This window comes from Micromys minutus, assembly GCF_963924665.1.
Source record: "Micromys minutus genome assembly, chromosome: 25".
NCBI lineage: Eukaryota > Metazoa > Chordata > Mammalia > Rodentia > Muridae > Micromys > Micromys minutus.
In genome coordinates this window covers 31,716,687-31,726,123 of record NC_137960.1, presented here as the reverse complement: position 1 = coordinate 31,726,123, position 9,437 = coordinate 31,716,687, and the positions used below count along the sequence as shown (strand labels likewise).

Genomic DNA, 9,437 nt, shown 5'->3' with positions numbered 1-9,437 from the left:
TCTGTACTAGCTTTACTGTTCTGGAAAGTGCTACGCATACTAATGAAGAAGAAAAATAATCATCAGTCTTACCCAGCTGTGATTCCTATGAGCTACTATAATTAGTGGCCTAGTGAGACATGCCTACTGGTAGAATAATTGTGTCTTAGTAAGTATTGTATTGCTGTGAAGAGACCATGACCACAGCAACTCTTATAAAAGAAAGCATTTAATTGTTGCTTGCTTACAGATTCAGAGGTTTAGGCCATTATCATAATAACTGAGAATATGTTAGCACACAGACAGATGTGGTGCCGGAAAAGCCACTGAAAGTTCTACAGCCAGAGCTGCAGGCAGTAGACAGAGCAACTGAGCCAGGTTTCAGGTCTTGAAACCTCAAAGTCCACCCCCAGTGACATATTTCCATCAACAAGGCCACACTTACTCCAACAGGGAAAGGAGGTATCCTTTCTCTAGTGATACTTCCTGATGACTAAGTATTCAGATATGGCCTATAGGGGCCATTTTTATTCAAACCAGCATAAGTGCCGTGAATGTCATGGAACTAAGGAAACACTTTATAGTTGAATTTATGGTCTATTCCACAATATCAAACCTGTACCCGAACCATTATCATGGCTAAAAATTAGGAACTAGACAGGTCATAAATCACTACTATTCTTCTAAATAGACAAAATCTTAAACTACTTATTGCTAGACCCATAGATTAATTAGTATGTCTCTCAATCATCAACAGAAAAGCTTCTTTTTATGGTAGATGATGGGTAGAATACAGTCATAATTGTTCAATATGGACAGAATAAGAGACTGGAGGAATTCTTGATTCTAAATGGGATTTTTGTATCATAGCTCCTTCTCTTAAGACAACTGGAGAAAACTGAGAGGAACACTTATAACAGCAAGCAGCAGTGCATTAGGATAAGAAAACTATTTTTCAGATACAGTAAGTAGAACAGTTGTACATATAGGTTCACATAAGTTGAGACAGCTTGTATACAACCTGTTTGAGTTCAAGCCAGACAACATTTTAGCATAGAGACATGAAATTTAGCATTAGACATGAAATTCTACCTCTCTGAGAGCCTGTTGGCACTGATGCCCATAGGAAGAAGAAAATCAGAATTTTTGAGGGTATGTCTCCATGGTGGGTAGACAATGTTCTAGTGGATGTTAGTACTAATTTTATTTAGACTGTGTTTTTTCATGAGCATAGTAGATTTGAACCATATCCCCTTCAAAGTGACTGTTTTACATTCTGTGGTTTCTTTTTTTTCAATATCTAAATTTTTTATTGTCCCCAAATTGTACTTGTGATCAGGATCTTGTTTCTGGAGCTAGGAAACTGAGGTCTCATTTGTCAGTCTGTTGCACAGTTCCCTTCTCAGACACATAGATGCCATCCAAAAACTTTCTGATATCCTTGTTTTTAACTGTTGTGGCTTGCTGAATCAGAGATGCTGAATTTGAAAGACGTTCAATATCATTTTCTTCAAGGATTAATTCATCCTTCTAGGCTGGAGAGGCCAAACAAGCAACAACTGTCCTCATCCGAACCCTGCGGATGTATTTTTCACCCAAGGAATTTCGGATTTCCACCAAAGATCCATTCTCTTGAATACTGACGTTGATAATGGAAGTGAGCATACACAGACCTCATCTTGTAATGGAAGCCCAGTGTGACACCCTTGATCATGTTCTGCACATGACTACAGATGGTTCTGACAGTGACCAGTTCCTTTCTGTTACCCACCACTTGTCAACACGGAGCCTTTTCTTTTCTTTCCAAAAAGGCTCAGTTCTACATTGATGTGATTGAAGTCCCTCTGCAGAGCTCCCCTGGGGCCCTTCACAATGACTGTGTGCTCCCTCAGAGTGATGTCCACGATTGCTGAAAATGGGCTTCATTCTCGGAGTAGTTGGGGCAAAGAGCGACTCTGTGGTTTCTTATACCACTACTGGTCTATAGCTCTCATCTGTTTGCAGTGCAAATGTTTAAAGAAAGTCTCTAGTAACATAGCTTAAGCATTTAGTCTAACCACTGTTTTCTCTTTCTACCTGCCCATCAAATATATACTCTTCAATGTTAAAAGGCAGCCTTATTTGTCTAGGTGTGGAAATCTCATAAGCTCGGCAGGCATATTCTCTGCTGAGTTCCAAACACCATTGCCTCCTTGATTTCTAGACTTTTCCAGTCCCTCAAGCTTTCCTTGTCCCTCAGTCTTGATCATTTCCTACATCCCCTTTTGGTCTACAAATTCACAATCTTCTCAAACACACACGCCCAAAGACATAATGTGTGCTCTGCATAAGTCCCATAAAACCTATGCATTTTTGTTTATTCTAGAATCCTGTTGTAGATCAAGTCCCCATTATCTCCAATCCTGAATACATTAACAATTTTCCATCAGCTTTTCCTGTTTTCTGTATGTAATAAACATGTAACATAAATATGCTAAAATGGTGCATATAAGGACATCCAAATACACAATTTCACTCTGTAAGATACTTCAAATATTTTTTTTCAATTTTCCAGGAACTCTTTCCTTCTCAAATCCCTTACTAAGTCCAACACCCTTCTTTACTTTAGTTACATCTCATTGTATGAATGTCCTGTATTACATCACATCTTTTCAACCTATCAGTTTTTTTGTTTGTTGCCTAGAAAACTAAAGAAAAGATGTAAAACATGGTAAAATATATAGCAGATACTTTTATTTACTGTCGGCAAGTAGTTATTAACATTTTGGAAGCAGTTTGGCAGAAACTTATTCTATATTTTATAGTAAAATACAGGTAATTTTCATATTAGAAAGCACAGTATATTTAAACCAGAACTTCCAGATCCAGTTTCTGCTTTTAAATCTAACTATAACAAGAATGGTAAAATCAGTAAATTAAAGTTTAGCAAAAATTTTATGAGAAAAAATATTAATAAGTGATATTCTAAGTAGCTAGAAAGTGTCATGGAGCCTAAAAATAGAAATAAGCATTTTAAACAACTCATCTTTGAAATGTTTTCTTTACAGTGAGATGCTCAGTATTTCCTACAAAAACCACTAAATGTAAGTGTCTTAAGAAGAAAGTTAAAAGCCTGTGATGTAGATGAGGAAAAAGTGGTTCTTAAAAAGCAAGCTATTATTGAGAATGACCATAGCATAAACCTGAACTTCCTCGAGCCCCCAATAAAGACTCTGGATTTTGTTGTTCTTGTTCCTGTTGTTCATTGTTTGCTTTGCTTTCTTCTTGTTTTATTTTATACAAAAGACATATTAAAGGTCATCTTGTTATACTGGGTATCACAGATAAATTAAGTTTGGATGGAGGATCTTTATATTCAGTTGTGATGATAACAAGCTCACTACTTTTGAGAAAAGAAGTATTATTGCTGGCAACTTGGGTGAAGTTTTGCTGATGAGTCAGGTAGAGAGCCATGCTGGGAGATGATGAGTGATGGACAGATGATGTACTAATATGACCAGAGTGTTCAAAGAGAGAGAGAGATGCTGAGGCATCTGCTGACCCCCTGGCTGGCACATCTAAATCTGTGTGTTGTCAGCTAAATGAGAAAAGAAATGCTGACTCTGCCTTCTTTCTTAAACTGACCCTATGCAGCCTCATTCCCCCACCATGAGATGACCTACTTACCATTTCTTAAGACATGTGCCTTCAACAAAGCTTTTGGATGCTAGCCTGACATACAGTTATTTTCAAACCAAGTCTACCAGAAATATTTAAATTGTATACAGATTATGGAGAAATGAATTTAAGAAAATAAGATGGGGCTGATAATTTATATTTTTTATAAATTTTATTAAGTATCCATAAATATAATTAAGTCACCTAAATTTATAGGCAAATGCTACATGGTTCTGAAGGTGTGGATTTGAGGTTGGACTTTGTTAATAAAAAATTATTTACAGTATTAGCCAATATCTCTAATAGAGTAAAAACAAAAAAGTAGAATTAATAACCTAGATAACAAATTTTAGTAGCAAACTGCTTAACCAGGGGCCCTTTTTCAGTTCTCCTCTCAAAGAAAACCATACAACAATTGTATAGCACAGAATGAGCAGTAGTCTAAATGAGAGAATGAAAAGATTTGAGAAAAATCCTTTCCACTTTCAATGGAAAGTGCACTATTAAACACAGAACTGATATAAACCAGTATTGTTTCTCACATAGACACTAGACTACGTCTGGGACATAGGTAGAAGGTGAAAGATATCTTCCCTATACAACTGTTGTTTTTCTTAGCCTATTTAAATAGTCTATTAATTTATATTTATAAAAATAATATGTTAATTGATTTCACCAACAGATTACAAAGCACAACAAAAAAAAACTTTTCTACATATCAACAAACTGTGATAGAACAAACTATTCTATATCGAATTGTGAATTTTATCCCATGACCTTTTTTTTTTGCATTTTCATTGGATATTTTATGTATTTACATTTTCAAATGTTTTACCCTTTTCTGGTTGCCTCCCCCAATTCTCATTCCCTGGCTTCTATGAGGGTGCTACCACCCCTACCTCAACACTCCAACACTCCCCTACAATAGGAAAATGAGCCTTCACAGGGCCAAAGGCTTCTTCTATTGATGCCAGACAATGTCATTATCTGCTACATATGTAGGTGGAGCCATGGGTTTCCTTATGTGTATTATATGGTTGGTGGTTTAATCTTTAAAAGTTCTGGGTGGTCGGGCTGGTTGATATTGTTGTTCTTCCTATGGGGTCACAAACCCCTTCAACTCCTTCAGTCCTTTCCCTAACTCCTCCATTGAGTCACGATGCTCAGCCTGATGGTTAAATATAAGCATCCTCATCTGTATCAGTAAGGTTCAGGCAGAGCTTCTCAGGAGATATTCATATCAGGCTGCTGTCAACAAGCATTTCTTGGCATTAACAGTACGGACTAGGTTTGGTGGCTGCATAAGGGATTGATCCACAGGTGAGGCAGTCTCTGGATGGCCTTTCTTTTGGTCTCAACTTCACTCTTTGTTCCTGTATTTCCTCTTTTGAGTATTATATTCCTCCTTCTAAGAAGAACTAAAACATCTACATTCTGGTCCTTCTGCTTATTGAGCTTCATATGATCTATGAATTCTTTCTTGGGTATTCTGAGCTTGTGGGCTAATGTCCACTTTAAAGTGGGTGCATAAAATGTATGGTCTTTGTGACTGGTTTATCTCACTCAAGATATTTTCTAGTTCCATCAATTTGCCTAAGAATTTCATGAAGTCATTGTTTTTAATACCTAAGTAGTGCTCCATTGTGTAAATGTACCACAAATTCTGTATCCATCCTTCTGTTAAAGGACATCTGAGTTCTTCCATCATCTGGCTATTATAAATAAGGCTGCTATGAACATAGTGGAGCATGTGTCCTTGACATATGTTGGAGCATCTTTTGGGTATATTCCCAGGAGTGGTATAATTGGATCCTAATGTAGCACTATGCCCAATTTTCTGAGGAACCACCAAACTGATTTTTAGCTTGGTACCAGCTTGCAATCCCACCAACAATAGAGGAGTGTTCCTCTTTCTCTGCATTATAGTATTTGTGACTATTATGAAAGGTTTCATTTCCATAATTTCTTTATCAGCCTGTTTATCCTTTTAATAGAAGAAGGCCACTGATTTGTTTGATATAGTTTTATATCCAGCCACTTGCTGAAGTTTTTTTTTTAAATCACGTTTAGTTCTCTGTCAGAAATTTTACAATCACTTAAGTATCACTTTAGTATACTATCATATCATCTGCAAATAATGAATTATGATTTCTTCCTTTCCAATTTGTGTCCCTTTGACCTCTTTTGTTGTCTAATTGTTCTGAATAAGATTCAGGTACTATATTGAATAGGTAAGGAGAGAGTAGGCAGCCTTGTCTAGTCCCTGTAGGATTGCTTCAACTTTCTCTCCATTTAGTATGATGTTTGCTACTGGTTTGCTGTATATTGCTTTTATTATCTTTAGGCATGGGCCTTGAATTACTGATCTTTCTAAGACTTTTATCATGAAGAGATGTTAAATTTTGTCAAATGTTTTCTCAGCATCTAATGAGATAATCAGGTAGGTTTCTTGTGAGGGTTGTTTATATACTGGACTACATTGATGGATTTCCCACATATTGAATCATTACTGCATCTCTGGAATTAAGCCTAACTGATCATGCTAAATAGTCATTTTGATGTTTTCTTGGATTCATTTTGTGAAATTTTATTGAGTATTTTTGCATTAATAGTCATAAGGAAATTGGTGTGAAATTCTTCTTCCTTGTAGGGTCTTTATGTGACTTAGATATTACCATAATTGTAGCTTCAAATAATGGATTGGCTAGTGTTCCTTCTGTTTTTATATAGTGGAATAGTTTGAAGAGTATTTGTATTAGGTCTTTTTTGATGGTCTGATAGCATTCTTCACTGAACTTATTTAGTCCTATGCTCCTTTTGGCTGTAAGACTTCAAATGACTGCTTCTATTTGGGGGGTATGGGACTGTTTAGATGTCTTATCTAGTCCTAATTTAACTTTGGTACCTGATATCTGTCTAGAAAATTGTCCATATCCTCTAGATTTTTGAAAGACAAAACTAAATTATTCTATATTCTAAGTGGAGTTAGAAACACAGATATTACACAAAAAAGTTACCATGAATGAGTTACCACAATGTAGAAGTCCAACTCTCACTCAATTTGACTGTGGAGCTTGCTTTATTTTTATTTTCTTTTATTATTTGAGAATTTCAAATGGGCATACAATGTATTTGATCATATCTACTCCTCCACTCTAAATTCTAGCTCCTCCCAGAATTTCCACATCATGCCTCCCTTTTAATGTCATGACCCACTCATCTTAAATCTTTGGATCTAATTAGTGCCACTCTTACAAGCATGGGAGCAGAGCATCCACTACAGCCTATCATTTAAGAAATTACATTCCCTTTTACCACAGCAGCCATAAACTACAAAGGATTCTCAATTATAGTTGCATTCAGATTAGCCATTTTAGATCTAGGAGCCATGTCTTTATTGCCTAAGGAAAAGGAGAATAATATATACATATGCATAAACAAAGTTATAAATGTGATAAGATGTATGTTTGAGTAAAGAGGATCTTACAGGAGGAACTGGGGCATGAAAATGACCAAGAAACAGTCCATAAATATATACAATTAATTTAAAATATATTGAAAAAGGAAAGAAATCTAAATAGGGGTAAGAAAGCATTTTCTCCTGGAAACTATATTTATCATTGCCATTTTAAACATATATTCTCCCCTCACATGTTTCTCATATTTTCACTGTGGTAGGAGAAATTTTGAAATGACCTCTAGTTCAACCCCTTTTATAAGGAAAGTAAGTATCACCTCTTAACTTGGCATATTAGCAGAATCTATAACTAGATTATGTTAAATGGAATAGGTTAAAAAAAAAACTTTTCCAGGTGCAATCAATGTCTCTAAAAGGTAAAATTAAAGTTACATAAAAGGAGACTGTTCAAACTCAGCATCACCCAATGAGGTAAGACCTTTATGAAAAAAAGCAGAGTGAAAAAAAGGTGTCATGAGTAAATGCTTACTTTCATGAGGACTTGAGTTTAGACATCTAGTGCCCATGTAAAAAGCCAGCTGTGGTGTGGTGTGCGCCTGCAATCCTAGCACCAGGCAGCAAAACCAAGAGGATTCTGAGGGCTTGCTGACCATCCAATTTAGCCAATCCATAACCTTTAGTCTCATTGAGAGACCATATCTCAAAAAGTACAGAGGGATTAAACAAAGGAAGACATCAACCATTGGTCCTTGAACTCAATACAAATGAGAGTGCACACACTAACACACACATACACACACACACACACACACGCAGAGAGAGAGAGAGAGAGAGAGAGAGAGAGAGAGAGAGAGAGAGAGAGAGTGAGAGTGAGGGAAAAAGAGGGAGAGAGAGAAAGAGAGAGAGAGAGAGAGAGATTAAAATTTTAAAAGTACCAAAGGAGAAAGCCTAAGAGAAACATTGTGTTATGAACTGCACCTGGAGAAAGACAGCTATAGAAGTAATGGTATCATTCTCATCACTTCAGTAATAAAGTTCTGTCAATAATGTGAGTAGAAGATCTCAAATTTCAAATGAAATTCCATGCCAAATCTATACCTTAGCAGATAAGAGTAATATCAATTTATGTTCAAGATGGTGCTAACTTTTCAACATCTTAGGAGAAAGCTCAGTACTTACTCATCACAGAGAATGATGAATATTCTCAGATCAAGAGTCAGCTACCTACATGGTTCATAGAGCAGAAGAAAAATGTTAAAAAACCTATACTGTACATTTCAATAATAATGACAATAAAAATGATAGAGAAGGTTAATAGAGCTGCATGCTCAAAGCTCTGATTAAGGACCTTTATAGATTCTTTCAGCCACTCTCATGAGCATTTAGAAAAAGTTCCTTTGAAATCTGTTAGGTCTCTTGCTGTATTTTGAAATCACTGGGCAAATAATTCTGAAACATATTTTTAGTTTTACATTAAAAAGATTTATATGTTTGGAATACATAAATTTGAATATATTTGTACATATGATTTTTCTATCAAATGCTTTTTACACTATGTGTAAGTGTGTTGCGTGTATGTGTATACGTACATGCTTTATACCTAAAATAACTTTTAATAAAATATTAACTTTTGCAGCAAATCATACTCTGTCAGGTGTGGCACTGAGTAGCTTACAGTTATTAGTTTTGGCTGGATGCTTGTAGCCTGAGGAACAACAACATTATATTCTAAACACATTCCAAATGAAATTCCATAAGCTTTAAATGCCAGCAGTTTATCATAGGTAGTTGCAGTAATTATTTAAATCACTTACAATATTTCAGGAGGAGTGGAAGTGACCTATTTATGCTATACTCAATTCCACATAGAACACAACACCGCCCAGAGCTACACAACTCTTTCTTTTTGTTGTTCTATTATAGTCAAGATGTATGTCATGATTTAATTATTACAGTTTTCAAGAATCCATTTTTAAAAAGAAATTAAAAAAGATTCAATTGATTTGAAGAATACTGAGTAATTTGGAAGATTGACAAAGGAAGGAGATAAACAACTCTTCTTTTGTGACCCCCCCAAGAAAAATCTCTAACCTGAACCATATCTATCACCATGGGAAAAATCTGAAAAGATTATTGTGCATTCAAATCAGTTACCATTTCATTCTCAGCCTTTATATTGTTTCCTCCAGCAATCCCATCTTCACAAATGAAAATAATGAGAAAATGTGATCTATGCAAATATGAAGAAATACCCAAAGTAATGATCTCCTAGAGGCTTTTTTCATTAAAGCATCGGAACTCCTGAATAAGATAGCATATATTCACTCTCAGAACAATCACATGTTTTGATGGATGGTGTTTTGTTTAGGAAGCATTTTGACGA

General features: G+C 35.6%; 1 pseudogene across 1 annotated transcript in view; it reads right to left on the bottom strand.

Moving 5' to 3' along the window:
• Positions 1–1,350: 1,350 nt before the first annotated feature.
• LOC308437141 (large ribosomal subunit protein uL6-like) overlaps positions 1,351–9,437 on the bottom strand; it is an 80,722-nt pseudogene continuing 72,635 nt past the window's right edge. Inside the window, exon 3 of the transcript in view lies at positions 1,351–1,888. The product of the transcript in view is annotated as a large ribosomal subunit protein uL6-like (transcript). The remainder of the gene's footprint in view (positions 1,889–9,437) is intronic.